The following is an 18,415-nucleotide window of genomic DNA, read 5'->3' as shown; positions in this document are numbered from 1 at the left end:
ACTAAGGATTTGAAAGAAAAAAATGTCATGCCCCAAAACACATATATTAGTATACACATTAGAGCTGGAACTAGAACGCAGAATTTCTGAATCCAGTGTTCTATCATCTCTGCTACATTTTGCTTTCATGTCAGATGGTATGGTATTATTTTTCTTATTTTGGGGAATTCACTACAAAACATTTATGTTATTAGGCTCATTTTCTTATTCTTTTTCTTTTTATATATTAAGGATTAGTAACATTTAGCACAACCACATGAAAGAACACTTCAAATCACTAATAATAGGAGAAATACAAACAAAAACAATCCTGAAGTTTGACCTCACACTCTGAAAATTAGCAATGATGACAAATAATGACAATTGTCAATGTTGCATGCGTTGTAGGGTGCTGGGCATAATGCATTGTTGGTGGAGATATGAATTTGCACAACCCTTTCAGAATGCAATTTGGAACTATGCAAACAAAATGAATAAAATTTTAGGGTGACATAAAATATGTCTTATAAATGGCATCTAGCTATTTAATCCAAATGCTTTTATTAATCCTGGAAATAACTAGAATTCAGATTTAAGGAGGTATTTGAGTAGAGGAAGAGGTGACTGCTATTACAAGCTAAACTGGATAAGGGCATTTCTTTTGCATTTGCCATCAATCTCATTATCTATATTCAACAATGCATCTAAAATGAATGTCATTCATAGCAGTGGACAATATCTTTCCTTACATTAATTCAAAGAAAAATCTCTTTCTTTTCATAAATCTGTCACTGAATCTCCAATGGAAAGACTCGTAAGCATTAGAGGGTTTATAATTTATTCATCTGAATACTCTAAATACCTGAAGTGAATCTGTTTTTTAAGTTTATCACTAAAATAAAAACTATGAAATATTTTACAGGACACACAAAAACAGAATTTGTCACTAGAGGGTGACATCTCAAGTGAGTACTTCTCAAAAGATCCATTTCCAGATATGTATGTTAAAGAAAATATTATTTTAAAAATACATATTGTCCTTAAAGAAAACCTCTGTAATTCAGTCTAGAATATTCTACTTATCCATAAAAAGATATTCAAATAAGCCTAAAGAATTACTAGTAATTTTTATTTATGCAAATAAAGTGGTCACATAAAAGGCCACTTGATTAATTACTGATGAAGACAATGTTAACAGAATCTCTAAATTACACTACCTATTACTTTTGTTTCCATTTAACAAACTAACTCTTTTGGAATTTTACTGTAACTAAAAAAAAAAAGAATCAGTGAAACTGGTTGAAGACTCCCCGAGCACACGCTCTGTGACCATCTAAACAAAGCATAGAGGACATAAACTTTTAAGGCATGATAGGACAGAACGATTTGAAAATATACAAAGACCTCAAAAATTCTATATAATTATGCCCTGTAAGCTACAAGTAAATTCTTTTGCTCTAGGGTACCAACTGCTATGAGAATCTTATTTTTGTTCATTCTCCTTATTTCAGTGAGTGAAGTATCACCTCTCCCACTCCACACTGAAAGGTGTGCGGCTTCTCCTATATTTTGGCATATCTATGAAAATGAAGAATTAAAATGAAAAAAAACTGAACATTTAACCCAATAGCAAAATAACTGTAGATGGGGAAGCACACAACACAGTTTGCTAAAAGGTTAGCAAGAAGGGAATGGTGAAAATAAAAAACAAACAAAAATGATAAAAATCCACCAAACAAAAAGTAAAAAACAAAAAAGGAAGGGAAATTATTCCATTTTCACCATAAATATGCTTATACTGGAGTATATAGGTGGTATTAGCTTCACCTACCTATATTATGGATTCTACTTACCAGCAGTACTAAATATCTCAATTTTGGGGGGGGGTAATATTAGTCTGAATTGGTAATCCCTGTTGATAAAATTATGCTCTCCTAGAACCACATCTAAAAGTAGTTAAAATATAGATGCAGAACAGTTGATGAATATCCATTGTTTTTCCTTATACCATTGCTATAAAAGGATGCCACCATATCTATTTTAAGGAATCAGTTTCTGGTTCAGAGCTTAAAAAAAAATCCTGCCGATCCTTGTTCTAAAACAAAAGTATTTAGAAGCAATCCTCTGCTGCTGCCTTTCATACAGACAATATCCTTTTATTGTGGAAATACACACAATCTGTTCTGAATATGCACAGAACACAATACAAATAACAGTTTTCCCACAGGCAACAGGAAGGATGTGGTTGAGGCTAAGAAAAAAAATGAGGTTGCTACAAAAGGATATTGTTCAGTAATGCACTTGTTCCTTAAAGAACTGTTGTTTCTACACAGAGCTTACAAATTCCACTGAAGAAACCGCACTATTGCTATAGCCAACCTACTTTAACTTTTTTCAAGAGCAGATCACAATTCTTCCTTGCCTCTTACCTTCAATGGACACATGTTGAAAGGGTGCTCACAATCAAAGACATTTCTGGGAGCTGATGACACAGTAATCCTCCACATATACAGGTCAGCTGCCACACTAAAGTACTAAAAATTGTCAGATGGAATGGTCAGAATTACCCAGTGGCTTGATAAAAATCAGCTTACTTTGAATCTAATCCAGGGATCAGTGTACAGAAAGCTCCGAACAGTGGAAACAGTAAACATTGTAGAACTACCACTGAAACTATAAACATTGACAGGCCATTCATTGTTAAGCAAATAAATATTTGCCAAATTAAGGGGCACAACCTTGGTTTCACATGAGACCGTAAGCCATGGAGCTATTGAGTAAAGTGAAATGTGTAGTAAAGAATCGATAACTCCCACCAAAAGAACTCCACACAATCAAACGACCAAACCTAAGTTCCAGTACAATGTTACCTGACTTTCTGGATCTTGTCCATTTCCTCTGTTCCATGATTTTAAAGGCTTCCTCTATTAATATTTTGGCTGTAAATCAACACCCCTCTCAGGATTCCCATCTTTTTCCTGTCCGTTGCTTGTCCAAAGATTTTTAGCATGGTGCATTTCTGATTATGGCTTTGTTCAGATCTTGAAGAGCTCAAGGCTCCCATGGAAGGACATTTCAGCTCTTCTAAACCACAAAGCATATGTTAAACCTCCTGCAGAGCAGGTGTCTGTCTCGCTTAGTCTGTGAACTCAAACTTACCTTTGAAACAAGTGGTTTGTTAGGTAACACCTGTTGCAGATCCTCAGTTACAAATTCCTGTCCTCTTCACAATCCCACTCCAATTTTACTTAGCTTGTTACCCAGAAAGCAGGCAAAACATGAAGGAAAAGTGCCTGGATCTGTCCTGTACTTTAAAAGTTGTGATCAACCAGTTCATTCAGCTTTGGAAACAATTGAAACCATTGGTTACTCTTGGGCTACAGACAGCTGATCTTTTTTTCCCCCATTTTGCTTCCCCTACCCCCTTCCCCCATTTTGCTATATCTATTATTTTTCATATTTAAATATTCTTGGAGCTATGGAGACAGGAACCACAGGAAAGTAAAAGTAGTGAGTTCATTAGTGGTGTTTTTGAACACCATCATGACTAAAAAAATAAATTCCTGTCAGATAGTATTGGCCAATCATTGATTATTATATAGATTATCAACACTCATTTTCATCTTCCAAAATGACTCAACTATGTTTCCCACCTTTTTCCTGTCAAATAGTTCTGCCCCAGTCTAAGAGAAATCTAAATATGACGCTGGGAAGCCAGGAAACTTTCACCTTGTGTCATGCTTCACTCTGAGAGGTTTGTACAGCTCTTGTATAAACTTTGATCTCTAGGACACATTCCAAGCTGCATTTATTCCAAATTCCAAGCTTAGTTTATTCCCTTCCACTCACTTAAAATTCCAATTGCAATTGGAAAATATACACTTCATTTACCTTCTGTGCAGTGTTCAATGAGCCACATGGCATGTTTCACCTCTGTAGTTTGTGTTTCAGCAGAGAATACCACTATTTATCAATTGATTAAGGACACTGACATAATTTGGGAGTAACAATATACCATGCATTTAAGACCCCTGCCATGTTTATTATCAAGTTCAGATGACAACAACCAATTTTCCTATGTTAGAATCAGTGTATTAAAGTGGCAAAGTGCTAGACTTGCAGTTGGGTGACTTGATATTGAATCCTATTGAAAATATTGATTATCTGCGTAACTCTAAGCAAATCACTTTACTTCTAGTGTGAGTTTTCTCATCTTTCAAGTGTGGATAATAATTGTTTCACCCCCCTCCAGCAAAGAAGTGATATAATGAGGACAATGTTTTGCAATCCTTCCACTGGTTTGCAATTGTGAATTGTATTTTATATTGCTATTTACAAGCTAGTGCAGCAAGAACTAAGATCCTATACATTAAGATGCTTTGGAAAAACTAATGGAGGCAAATAGATTATTGCCAATCAATGAAATTAAAAGAAGTAAGTCATTTCAGAGGCAGTGAGGTGACATAGTGCTAGGGCTGGAGTCAGAAATAGTTATCTTTTTGAGTTCAAATCCGGCCTCAGACATTTAGTTGGCGATGTGACCTTGGGTGGGTCACTTAACACTGTTTGCCTTAGTTTCCTCATCTGTAAAATGAGAAGGAAATGGAAAACCACTCCAGTATCTTAGCCAAGGAAACCCCAAATGTTATCACAGAGAAGCTGGTCATGATCAAACAAGTCACGAAAGAATATTAACCAACAAGTACCAATACAAGAGATGAAATGATACAACAGAAGTAAAGGAGCTAGTCTTTTGTTCAAATTTAATGATTTCCCTAAACTAGAAAAGTCAAGTAGGAAACATAATAGAACAATTCAGATTTTCAGGAAACAAAATGTAATGGTGAGCACTCCCTTCCAAGTCCCACCCCCCAACTCTCACAGAGTTAACTAGTTCATTTTTGTTGGTCAATTCTAATATCCTGTAACGCCATTATTTTAAGCAATCAACCTTAACCACGCCTTACTTCATTGAATAGTTTCGAGTTATAAGCCATAAAACAAAGCAAAACAAAACAAAGTTTTCTGCTCAAAAGCACCCTTCCCCCCTCCGCTCTGCTTCCTTCCCCTCTTCTCCGCTCTTGCCTTTTCCTTTCCTCATCTCTACATTCTACAGTCTCCTTTCTGATGATCAAAGGGAGTTGAGAGGTCAATATCAGCTGCCTAGACATTTGATTTTTCTGGCCATGACAATCCATGAAAGAAAAATGGACTTGCACAAGTTAAATCATACTCTGATTCTGGAACTTAGAGATGTGGTGGAGATGGAATTGTTAGCTAAGGGAAATACTTAAAGTTTTGCCACAGAAATTCCTTCAACTCTCCCTTAGTGCCATTCAATCACCTATAGTATCTCAAATACTGAAAAGGAGCTGTTTAGAGTTTTCCCAGGGGCAACTGAAGAAAGCCAGAGCTACTAGTGGTTTTTATGATACATATATATATACTCTTACTTATTTTTGCATCTGTGGTTTGATTGACAAATATTTGTCATGCAAGAGAAAACAACAAGAAAAAAAACCATAGAACTGGTTAAGAAACAGATAGATAGCTATAGCTATATGCTATTATTTGGCCTGTCAGACCCTTCAATCATCTTCAATTTTCTAAGATACAATATTTTTTACTGTCACAAATCTAGAACACAGATTCTGATTAATATTTAAATTATGTCTTTTCTCCATCTCTCACCCCTTAAGTCTCAGGACATATACAGAACTCAGAAAAAAATTATATAAACAGGAAATAGGATTATAAAACATAAAATCTACTATAGTACTAGAAATTTTGTATTTTTATGATTGAAGAAGATTTTAAAGAGGATAAAAACACCATAGGTTTGTGAAGCATTTAGTACCAATAGTATTAACTTGAAAACAAAAGTTTCCGCATACACATTGTTTTCCTCAATAGAAGGCAAGATTCCCAAAGATAGGTATTGTACCTTCCCCTCCCTTATTCTCCTCTCTTCTCCACATACCTCCCGCACCTCTTTCCTCTTTTCTGCATCCTTCCCCTTGCTTTTTCTCCTCCCCTCTCTCACTTCTTGCTTTCTTGCCTCCTCTCACCTCTCCTGATCCTTGCATTTCCAACACCTTTTAAGCTTAGCCTTGGCAACGCTGAGTCTTCTTTCTGATATCTAGAGAAGTTAGGAATGAAGAGGCTGAACACCAGTTCAGTGGCCACTTGAAGATGATTCTTTTGGCCATGTTATCCCATGAAACAAAAGAAAATATACAATATCTTTTAGTCTTGTGAAATCCCCTTCAACTTCTGTATTGACTACGGAAGAACGTCAGGGAAGAAAAGATAGTAACGAGAATCACATAGGTAACAGACCTATAAACTTTAATTAGACTGTTGTTACTCTGAATGTTAGATGAGTGGGCTATTTCTAGAGAAACTGTTTCCTATTAATTTTGACATTCTTGATTCGAGTGAATGAAGAAAAAAAGCTTTTATTAAATATTCATTATATGCCAGACACTGTGCTAAGCACTGAGGATATAAATCAATCAATCTATGTATCTATGTATCTATCTATCTATCTGTGAAGGTCCTGCCCTTAAGGCACCAAGATTTTAATAGAGAAAGACAACACATATTGATGGTAGTAGCGACCAAAGAAGGGTATTTGATTAGGGAAGACATAGGAAAATTGACTGAGGTTTCATTTACAGGAAGGTGAGTATTAATTTGATTATTTTTACAGTGGGAAAGGTGAAAGAAGTAATACTGCAGTCAGCTGAGATCAAATTAGTTATAATGAATTCTAACAAGAAACCCAGGAATCCAGGACAAAGCTGGAGTCAAGGTCTGAGTGAAGGATGAAAGAAGAGGCTAGAGCATAAGAGTATATACCATGAAGGAAAGAAAAAACAACAACAACAGAAGAAAGAAGTTGCACTTAAATAGAAAAATGACTTAAACTACTTCTAGAAGAGGCAAAGAAGAGTGCTGCATTTGGTTTTATGATCATCCAAAGACAAAAAGAGGCATGATTTTGTAACTTACTTGGTCATTTAGTATTGCAGTAGTAATGAATGCTTATAAATGAATGAATGAAATAAAGTAAAATAAACACCATGAAAAAAACTCATTTGTGTGTAGAATTGATTACTGAAGATGAAGAGGTAGAGAAATTCTACAAAGAAGCTGATAAGACCATTCAAATTAAATCAACATGCATTTTGATATTTAATGATTGCAATGCAAAGATGGGGAATGGTAAGGATGGTGTAAAGGGGAAATGTAGGAAAAAGCATGGTTCAGGAAAAAAAACACAAGAATGAGAAAGGCCAAAGATTTTCAGATTATAGAGAAGTCTCATGCCTTTATATCATAAGGAGCTTTTTATTTAAAGAAAATAATTGGTAGCTTTGGATATGGCAACACCAAAACAATGACGAAAAGGAGAAGCTTGTTGTTGTGATAGTTATCTCTGAACTGGCTGTCTGCATATGTTCATACCACCCAATTATCAAAATAAAGATCAAGAAGAATGAGAATAAATAAATCTCTAATGAAATAGAAGAAACTCATTCTCAATGTAATCAAGCAATTAGAAATAAAAAAAAATATGGGAGTTGAACAACATAACATAAATGACACCTGGATGGGTTATAGTAATTTTATATGGATGCTTAACCAATGTAAATATAATGTCATAACAAGGAGACTAAAAAGTGCCCCCATAGCACAACTGTCAGAAAACATTTAATTTATTTGCTAAGGGAAGAGATATAGTGACCAAGGTCAGTTCATACTATAAAATTGTTTGTAAAATCTTATAAAGAAGTATGATGAATGAATATGAACAATATTGTCTTATAAAGTAGAAAGAAGCAATAGCGAGAAAAACCTGATTAAGGAAAACCTGGAAAGAAATCTAGCTAAGCAATGTCACCGTAGGGAATTTGTGAGAAAAATAACTACAGATGAATGCAAAAGGAAGAAAAAAATAGAACCAAAAAGCCCCATAAAGGTTACTATAACAAACAGTTTTCACTTTTAAGGGTGATGGAATTACTACAGTTGGACCCTAATACTTTATATAATCACAGATGTACTTATAGCATAGATAAATGTAACATGAAAGAAAACAAAGAAGAAAATATTTTCCATTTTGTTCCAGCTATATGTTTAGAATATCCATGACTAAGGAGACCCAGTAGAAGTTATAGAGAAGGAAATAAAAAATGTGGAAAAAATAAACAGACCTTGTTCATATGACCCAAATAGGTGATCATAAAAACAACTATAGGTCTGCTCTCTTAACATTTTAAAACCATTGAAAGTCATTCAACTTGGTGACATCCTTAGTGAAGGTATCATCAGGGTACACTGGGTGTTCAGGGAGGACTTACATCACTGAAGTGAGGGCTTGCTGAGCCCTTTTCAGGACTGCTCATCCATATTTAGTGTCCACCTTCACCCAACTCTCACTTGTGGCTCTAAGAAGCTGTAGCATGCTCAGTGAACACGTCCTGCTAAACCATCTCTGCAGATAGGTTAAACTAGGTTGAGGGTAATTGACAGGCCCGACTGAATTAGGAGGATGTCTACTCCAAGCATGGGACGACTTTCCCTGGTAGAATGGATAGATTAGAAAATTTTGTTACAACCACCATGAAGGGGGCTCAACCAGGTGCTATGGAATGCTTAGAGCTTGGCATCAAAGGCACCAAAATCATCCATTGCATCCTGGGCTATCTCCAGTCTTCCTGACTTTTGTCCTACCACTAGACTTCAATGACTCAGGAAGAGAGAGCATAGTTGAAGACTTTGTGCAACTGAGCCTCACTTAAATCCAATTCACATGCAAGATATCGCCTGTGATGTCACTGGTCCTCTTTGAAAATAAATGATGAACAATAACAACATAATGAAACAAGCAAGCTTCCAAAAGTAAAATAAAACAATTTACCACACATTTGCCATTTCAAAAATGGAGATATACAGAATAGATTTCCATTGTGCTTGTTTATACATTGTAAAAACAAAACAAAGAATTGATTTGATAGAGCAAAATGCTAATTTAAAAGATCTTTTCAAAAAGGTGTCTCCAGTGCTCACATCAAAATAATCCAAAATTTCTTGAAAAACATAACTGAAATAATCCTATTTAATGATGATATTTGGATCTTAATATGACAGTTCTAGATGTACACATAAAATAGATAGAAATAACATGAAAGACAAAAATGAAAGGAAGAGCTTCCAGATGGTCCCAAATGTACATTAAAGAGATCAGTTTTTAAGGGGACACAATAGGGTCATTGTGGGATAAAATAAAGATGGGAGGGGGAGGAGAAAGATAATATTAATACCAACTGAAAAAACAACCATGAAGCATGGTTGTACAACCAAGATGTATACTTGCCAAAGGTGTCCAACACCATGAAGGTGATGAACCGCAGGGTCCAAGTTGAACATGGATTCTCTAAGCAGTGAGATCCTCCAGATGCTCCTGTTTGTGGTTGACATTGTGTTGAGTACATAAAGCCCTGAAACACCGTTGAGCCTTCTGAAAGAAATCTGGAACCACTCAAAAGGGTTTGTTTGGCCTGACCAAACACACAGGAAAAGTAGATGAAGACTATCCGTTACATAGATTATAATATGCCTTTGGATGGACAACCTAGAGAATCTGTCCATTAGGAGATATGTGTGTGTGTGTACAAATATGTGTGGATAAAAGCAGACTGAAACTTATAACCTACTTTAAAAAGAAGATAGATTTTTCACATGATGGCAAGTGGTTATCCAGAGTAACCCAATAAAACCCCAACAGTGTCAGGAGAAAGTAAGGATGGCTTTCAAAATGTTTAGTGGGCTCCCTGTAGCAAACTTAGAGGAGGAAATGGACAAGTACAATAGAAGATGAGCCAGCATGGATGGGTTGTGATCCTCCTCTCTGCCTTGTTGTTTCCCTATTAATTTATTTCTTCAAGTAATTAATAATAATAATAGGCATATATATATATATTGCACTTAATTTTCAAATCACGTTACAAATAGTATTTCATTTTTTTATCCTCACAGCAGCACTCTGACAAAGGAGCTATTATTAGCCTCATTTTATAGTTGAGGAAAGGCGGGGGTCAAGTGACTTACCCAAGGCAAGTAAGCTAGTAAATATGATAGACTGCATTTGGACTAAGGTCTTCCTCACTCCAGATCCAGCGTTCAGTCCATTGTGACAACTATCTACTAAATCTCATTTGAAGTCTGGCCTTCTTTAGAACCCCTTCCCAGGCTTCCTACATCTGAGAAGTTACTGTGATCGTCTGCTCCTGGATCTGCCCCCAAGCTTTGCCGGGGGCCAGTTGATGCAGGTACATGCATTCCTCTATACATTACTCATATCACAGGCAGCTAGGTGGTGCAGTGGATAGAGTATCAGTGCAGCAGTCAAGAGGACCTGAGTTCAAATCTCACCTCAGATACTTGACACTCACTAGGTGTGTGACCTTGGGCAAGTCACTTAACCCCAATTGCCTCATCCTGGGTCATCTCCAATCATCCTAATAAATATCTGGTCACTGGATTCAGATGGTTCTGGAGGAGAAGTGAGGCTGGTGACCTGCACAACCCTCCCTCACTCAAAACAAACTCAAGGGAAGTCATGTCATCATTTCTCTGATGGCATGGTCTTCTTCAGCAATGAAGGATGAACAAACAGGATATTGTTTGAGAATAAAAATTTGGGTTTCAAAAGCTGTTGAACTAATCACAGTATCAGAGGATGCTAAAATCATCTGATGCCACATTCTGATTTTATGGTGCTTCTCAGGTGGAGTGACTTCCCAATGTTCATATACCTATTGAATGGAAGAGATAGGACTAAAACTCAGGATTTTTCCATAGTCCAGGGGGTTTTACATAACAGCACCCTGCTCTCCTTATTGACAGGGCACTCTTGGTAAGGGGCACTTACAAGACTGAATTCACAGTTAAAAGACAACAGCATTTATGTCGATCTTTGTATATATATCCTTTAAAAAACATGTATATAAACAGTGAACATAAGGTGGCAGAGATTAGAATGAGAAAGAAAAAAAATATTTTCTAAATGTTACTGAGTGGAACAGTTGTGTAGGAAAGACCCTGAGGGAGTAGAATGGGTATAGTTAGAGAAAACCTCTCAGGGGCTCCTTGTGTCAGCCCCGTTTGTCTCACCCGACCTTGAGAAACCGAGCAATAGAGATTCTGGTTTTTTTTTTCTCTCTTAAAATTCTTTTTGTGCTACAAGATAGTCCTTGACAGAGACTGCCCTTACTCACTCCCTTATCTCCTTTCCTGGACATTAGTCCATGGTACATAACAGCCCTGGAACAGAAAGTTGTTCACTCCCTTACTACCCTCCCCCTATTCTAAAAATTACTCTTCTACACTTATTCCTTGTTGCTGGGGTGGATTTTCTGTGGATAGATTGCACCCTCAAGGCTCAGGCAATGGGCTAAGAAGAAGGGGATTAGGGTGGGGGCATTGTGGTCAGGGTCTATAAAACCTGCTGCGCAGGGCACACCCTCATCCTCCTTAGCCATCGCCATCTTGAGCACAGGTGGGAGTGCCCTTTTTACTACGTTAGTCAAGATTCTACTTTTATTAAGGGGCTTATCCCACACATTACCATATAGGCTATAACCTAGAGCCAGTAGCGCTATAAAGTGTACAGTGTTTTATACTTTTAAGTATAATTTCACATTAATTGTTTCATTTGGTCTTCACAGTAATTCTTTAATGGAAGAACTGGAGTCTATTGAGGATCTCATGTGGCCAAAATTATACCAGAATTGGGGGCTACGAAAGTAGGATAATGCATGGCCCCCTGCCCTTAAGAAACTTACAGTATTGCTATAAGGAAATATCTGGGATCTCTCCTTTATATGTGACAGAGTTAAATTTCAGGAAAATCAAGACATTTAGTCATCTAACAGAGAAATTATTGACAGAGAGAGGAGAAAACAGAACTAAAGGCTGCTGCAGTGCTCTTTCCATTTTTAATACCCTGCCTCTAAAATGAGTGTAGTATATATTTCAATGTATTTTATGTATCTTCATATATTACTCTAGAGAAATACCCATAAAGAACATATGATGCTTTGTAAATACAGAATGTCTCTGAGGTCACCAAACATTTTTCTTCTCTTATGTATACATCCTTTTTCAGTAAAGAGAACTGGCATTGAGACAGATAATCTGAAGTAGCTCAGGAATGTTGAAAGAATCTGAAGCTCTCTGGTTGACTCTTTGGGATACCAAACCTGTATCTAGCTGTCAAGTAAATACAATAGGCAAAGATATTTCCTTTTATTATGTAGACAAATTCATCTTAGAAAAGTAATGAAACAGAACAGAGATGGACATTATACACTTTGAACAGAGAAATATCTTTAGAAGTATATAGAACTATGCTCTTTGTTACATATCTAACAACAAATTACATCTTTCCGTTAATCTGTTCCCTTTGAAAATAATAAATGAATTCTTAGTCATTAGCACTTTGGAATGTCTTTTTACTCTTCTAACAAAATAAGTGAGTCATGGACTCTCTTAGAAGTTCTTGCTAATTGAGGGTACTGAAGTGGAAATATATCATCATCCTTAAATTCCTACAAATTATGGTAACCAGAATAGAACTCAACAACAACAAAAAAATTTCTGTACCCAAATATCTTCCACTCCCCAAAATTCCTGGGCTTCTTTCATTAAAAATATTCATTCTAGGGTCACACTTGTAAAAAAAATCAATAAATGAAGGTATTTTGAAGTTCTCTTTTAATCAGTAATATCTATCTTTTTTCTGTTTCATTCATTTTTTTTAAAGTTTATCATGAAGGAAGCTTTGTTCTGGACAATGAGACAGGGCAATGAATGTTAAAATCATGGCCCAAAAGAAACTAATACTCAAGTAAGGGATAAAGCATAAGTTGAATCAATGTTTGCAAGGTAAGTCAGTAGAATATCATATATTCCATAAACTAGGTTAAAAACAATATCCATGTAGCCATGGTTAAAGGAGGAATCACATTTGGGTATACAAAAAGAGAAAAATCAGAAGAGACTACGGTGGCATTATTTTGTCTGCTGCAGGGGAAAAATTATTAATCATTAACATTTCTGTTCTTTTGATAGACGAGAATTATATAACGGGAAATAATATACTTCAAAATAAATCTTTAAATTTCTTAATTATATCTAAAATAAAATACCACAAATTCACCAAAAATAATCTGAAATTAAGTTTCTTGAAAGAAGAAAAACTACATTTAATTTCCTTGCTCTACAAGGGGAAAGTGGTTTTAGATTACTTTCCTCAATAAATGAGAGTTAAAGGCAATATTCCTTAGGTATACTTGGCATCAGATTACAGTTACTCAAATTAAGCTGATTAATAGTACCTGAGAGGTATCAGTATAAAGCAACACTGTCCTAAATAAATTATTAAAAATAATTAAAAGTTAGAATAAGAAATAAAAATCCATGATATAAAAAAATATATATTTCCCACCTCTCTAATCCAGAAACTTTGAATTGTTTGTAATGCTGTCTCTTTCAGTATAAGACTATTGCGAAATAGCTATTTTCATTAGTTTCTGTTTATGGACAGATGAATTACCAAGCTTCAACAGATTAATTCTAGACCAAAAACTAATGACTATAAGAATCCAGTTTTCCTTTTGACTAAAGGAAAGATTAACTGTCATTTGTCTTGAAAGCAGATCCTAACAGAGAGCTTTTAATTTAGGGAAAAATGGGGCGCTAAAAATAGTCTCTGTTTTATGGAGATCAAATCTTGTTGTCACTATGTGGAGACATAGAAAGATGAAAACAAAAATTTCAGCTTCATCACTCTGAAAAACTGAAGATTATGGTCAAAAGAATCCTGGATCTTTAGTGAGAAGAGAATTAAAAGAGGATGAATCTGGTCCAAATTACTGGGAAATTATATAAAAGGTAATGAATGATTTGAAGTAAAAAAAAAAAATGATCAGGTTGGAAACACTCTAGGGAAGGAATGTAAATGAAGCTTTAAAAAAGTTTCTGGAGGTTTCTAGACTCCTGTAGAAGTTTAGCTCTACTTGAGAAATAGAAACACAGGACACACAACACTGAGGACTTTATTGTGCCAAATTCAAATTCAACCAAAGTTCATTAAGTCCTTATTGTATATAAAGCACTGTATTAGTCAATATAATAAAAGTAAATACAAAGTTTACATATGATAAGATTACTAGTTTCATAAACTTTCAAGTCTATGCCACTCCATGCCAGTATTTATCATATATACTACTCAAGTTTCTTAGTATACATGTCAGTATTTATCATATGTATTACTTAATACATGTACTTGCGACACAGAAAACAAAATATTCTGTGAACTCTGAAAACTAGTAATTATTTTTAAACATTTTGGTTTATTTCATTAAATATTTCCCAATTACTTGTAAAAATTTTAATATTCTTTCAAAAAAACCTTTCCAAATTCTCTCCCTCCTCTTGCTACTCCAACATCCCTTGAGAAAGCAAGAAATATGATGTTGACTATACATACGAATTCATACAAAACTTGTTTCCATATTAGACATGTAAAAAAAACCACACCAAAACCTCCCAAGTAAAGAAAGTAAAACAAAAAGTATACTGCAATCTATATGAAGAGTTAGTCAGTTCTTTCTCTGTAGGCGGAGAGTAGTTTTCATCGATGGGTCCTTTGAAACTATCTTGGATCATTATCTTTATCAGAATACTTAAGTCTTTCACAGTTGATTAGCCTTAAAATATTTCTGTTATTGTGTACAAGGCTCTCCTGGTTCTACTAACTTCTCTTTGCATTAGTTTACATGTCTTTCCAGGTTTTTTTATGAAACCATCCTACTCCTCATTTATTATAGCACAATAGTATTCCATCATACTTATATATCACAACGTATTCATCCACTCCCTACGTGATGGACATCCCCTCAATTTCCAATCCTTTGCCACAAAAAAGAGCAGCTATAAATATTTTTGCACAAATAAGTATTTTTTCCTTTCATTTGATATCTTTGGGATATAGTAGGTCCGAGCAGTGGTATTACAGGTTCAAAGGATATGCAAAGTATTATATATATATATTTCTAAATTATTCTCCAGAATAGTTGGACTAGTTCACAATTCTGCCAGTGGTACATTAGTGTGCCATTTTTTCCACATTACCTCCAGCATTTGTAATTTTTTTTCTTTTCTTTCGTGTTGGTCAATATCCTAGGTTTCAAGTTGTTATTTCAAGATTGTTTTAATTTGCATTTCTCTAATCAGTAATGATTTAAAGCATTTTTTCATATAACTATAGATAGCTTTGATTTCTTCCTCTGAAAACTACTTGTTCATCTCCTTTGGTCATTTATCAATTGGGGAATGGCTCGAATTTTTAAAATAAATTTGGTTCAGTTCCCTATACATTTGGAAAATGGGGCTTTTATTAGAGAAACTTGCTGTAAAAATTTTACCAGTTTCCTATTCTCTAAATTTTGGCAGCATAAGTTTTCTTTGTGCAAATTTTTAGTTTCATGTAATTGAAATTATCCATTTTACTTACTTTCTCTTATTTGATTATAAATTCTCTTATCAATAGATCTGACTGGTAAATTTTTCCATGTAGCCTTAATTTACTTATGATATCCTTATTTATCATTTATTGTAGCATCCTATTTTTTCCATTTTGACCTTATCTTGGTGTACGCTGTGAGATATTTGACTATGCCTAGTTTCTTCCAAATTGCTTTCCAGTTTTCCCAGCAAATTTTTTTTAACAAAAGGTGATCTTTTGCTCCAAAACTTGGATCTTCAGGTTTATCAAAACTGGATTACCCAAGTCATTTACTGCTGTATATTATGCCCCTAATTTATTACTGTGAATTTCCCTCCATCATATTTTCTTTTATTTATCTTTTTCACTCTCTTTATCCCCTCCATTTCGTCCTCTAAAGTCATTTGTTTTAGATCATTGCCTTCCTTAATCCATTCTCCCTTTTGTCATTCTTCCCTCTCTATTATCACTTGCCTACTTCCCTGTTGTGTAAATTAGATTTCTATACCCAACTGAGAGACGTGTGTGTGCTTATATAATTTCCCTCTTTGAATGAATGTTTTATATGAGAATGAGGTTTAAGCATCACCAGTCCCCTCCAAAACCCCCACTCTATTGCAAAAAGCTCTTCCTTGTATATCTCTTTTGTGTGAGATAATTTGCACCATTCTTCTTCTTCCTTCCCCCCTCTCCCAGGTCGTTTTTCTTTTTTGCCCATTAATTATCATTATTATTTTACAGCATACCAACATAATTGACTTGCTCTTGCACCTTCTTTTTATGTAGAATCTTTCTAACTGCCCTAATAATAACAAAGTTATTGGAAGTTACATGCAATTTTTTTCATATAGAAATATAAATACTATAACATCATTATCTCTTATGATATCTCATGTTTACCTTTTTATGATTCTCTTGAGACTCATATTTGAAAGTGAAATTTACTATTCAGCCCCAGTCTTCCCATTAGGAATGCTTTAATTGCTATTTAATCATTTCAGTTGTGTCCAACTTTTTGTGTCTCCATTTGGGGATTTCTTCTCAAAGTTGCTGGAGTAGTTTGCATTTTCTTCTATGTTCAAAGTCCATCTATTTCGTTAAATATCCATTTTTCTCTCAAAGATTATACTCATCTTTGCTGAATAGGTTATTCTTGGTTGTAATCCCATCTCTTTTGCTTTCCAGAACATCATATTTCAAGTCTTCTACTCTTTTAAAATGGTAGCTGCTAAATCTTGCCTGATCAAATTGTATTTGAATTGTTTCAATCTAGATGTTTGAGGTATTTTCCCATTGACCTAGTAGTTTTGGCATTTGACTATAATATTACAGGAAGTTTGCATTTTGGGATTTCTTTGAGGCAGTGACTGGTGGATTCTCTCAATTTCCATTTTACTCTGGGATACTGGGGAGGTTTTCCTTTACAATTTCTTGAAATATGATTTTTAGACTCTTTGTTCTATCATGACTTTTAGGTAGTCCAACAATTCTTAAATAATGCCTCCTTGATCTATTTTCCAGGTCAGTTGTTCTTCTAATGATATACTTTCATTCTTTTGACTTTATTATTTCTTAATGTATTATGGAGTCAATAACTTCTACTTGCTAAATTCTAATTTTAAAGAAATTATTTCCTTCAGTGAGTTTTTTTACTTCTTTTTCTATTTGGCCAATTATGTTTTTTAAGGAGTTATTAAGTGCATTTTTGTACCTCTTTTTCCATTTGGCCAAATCTGTTTTCAAGGTACTGGTTTTTTCCAGTATTTTTTGTGTGTGTCTTTTACCAAACTATTAGTAGTTTCTTTATAATGTTCTTCCTTTGCTCTTATTGCTCTACCTAATTTTTCCTCTACTGTTCTTATTTAATTTAAAGATATTTTTAGTTCTTCCAAGAATTCTTCTTGGGTTTGTGTCCATTTCTTTTTTTTATTTTTTTATTTGAGGCTTTGCTTGGAGCTATTTTGACTTCATTATCCTTTTCTGAGTTTATGTCTTGATCTTTCCTGCCACCGTAGTAGCTTTTCATGGCCAGGTTTGTTTTTTTTTTTTTTTTTTATTGTTTGCTTATTTTCCCACCCTATTTCTTGACTTTGAACTTTATGATAAATTTGAGCTCTGTTCACAGGTACAGGAAGTGGGACTGTCCCAAACTTCAGACTTTTACCCACAAGTGTTTTCAGAGCTAGTTCTGGAGATTCAGAAATTTTTGGTGTTTCCAAGGTTGTATGATTTGAGAAGTATGGTCACTGCTTTCTTGGACTTCGTTCTGGCCCTTGCCCAGGAAGGGCCCTATTCCCTAGGGACTTAAATCAATACTGCTCCTCAGGGTCCCTGCTCCCTTCTCACTGAAATCAATAACCTTCCTCATGGCCCCTGTTCCTGTTTGAGCAAATGAGGTTCCTTGCAGCCCTTAAACTATAACCTAGAAGTGAATATAATCAATGGAGTTGCCAAACAATGCCTGGACCTATGTCCAGTGCTAGGATGGAAGTCCCCTATAATCCTTTCTTGATCTCCTATCATGTCTCTGTACCATCTCTGGCTTTAGAGATCTCAAAGCTACTTATGCTCCTATTGCCACTACCTAGTGCCACCACTGGTGTTGCATCCACATGGGCTGCAGACTCCAATCATAATGTTACAGATCTCTTTTTCCAACATCCTAAGTTGTCTTAGGAGGGAGCAATGTCTCACCCTGAGCTTCTGTGGGTTCTGACACTTCAGAATTCAAATTGAGACATTATTTTAGAGTTGTTAGTAGGGGAATGTTAAGAGAGCTCAGCTGAGTGCTTCCTCTACTCAGTCATCTTCACAGTACCCCTGAAGGTCAAGTCTAAACATTATTAACAATTGTTTTTA

The 18,415-nt window shown here is 35.1% G+C and overlaps 1 protein-coding gene across 2 annotated transcripts in view; it reads right to left on the bottom strand.

Moving 5' to 3' along the window:
- CHRM3 (cholinergic receptor muscarinic 3) overlaps nucleotides 1–18,415 on the bottom strand; it is a 626,574-nt gene that overhangs the window by 239,893 nt on the left and 368,266 nt on the right. Inside the window, exon 1 of one of the 2 annotated variants that reach the window (XM_072647564.1) lies at nucleotides 2,409–3,376. The exons of the other annotated variant lie outside the window; for it this stretch is intronic. The gene's annotated coding sequence lies outside the window, so the exon portion shown is untranslated. Of the gene's footprint in view, nucleotides 1–2,408; nucleotides 3,377–18,415 lie in introns of those variants that run through there. 2 annotated transcript variants of the gene reach the window in all.

This window comes from Notamacropus eugenii, chromosome 2 (assembly GCF_028372415.1).
Source record: "Notamacropus eugenii isolate mMacEug1 chromosome 2, mMacEug1.pri_v2, whole genome shotgun sequence".
Lineage (NCBI taxonomy): Eukaryota > Metazoa > Chordata > Mammalia > Diprotodontia > Macropodidae > Notamacropus > Notamacropus eugenii.
This window is presented reverse-complemented; position numbering and strand designations above follow the sequence as displayed.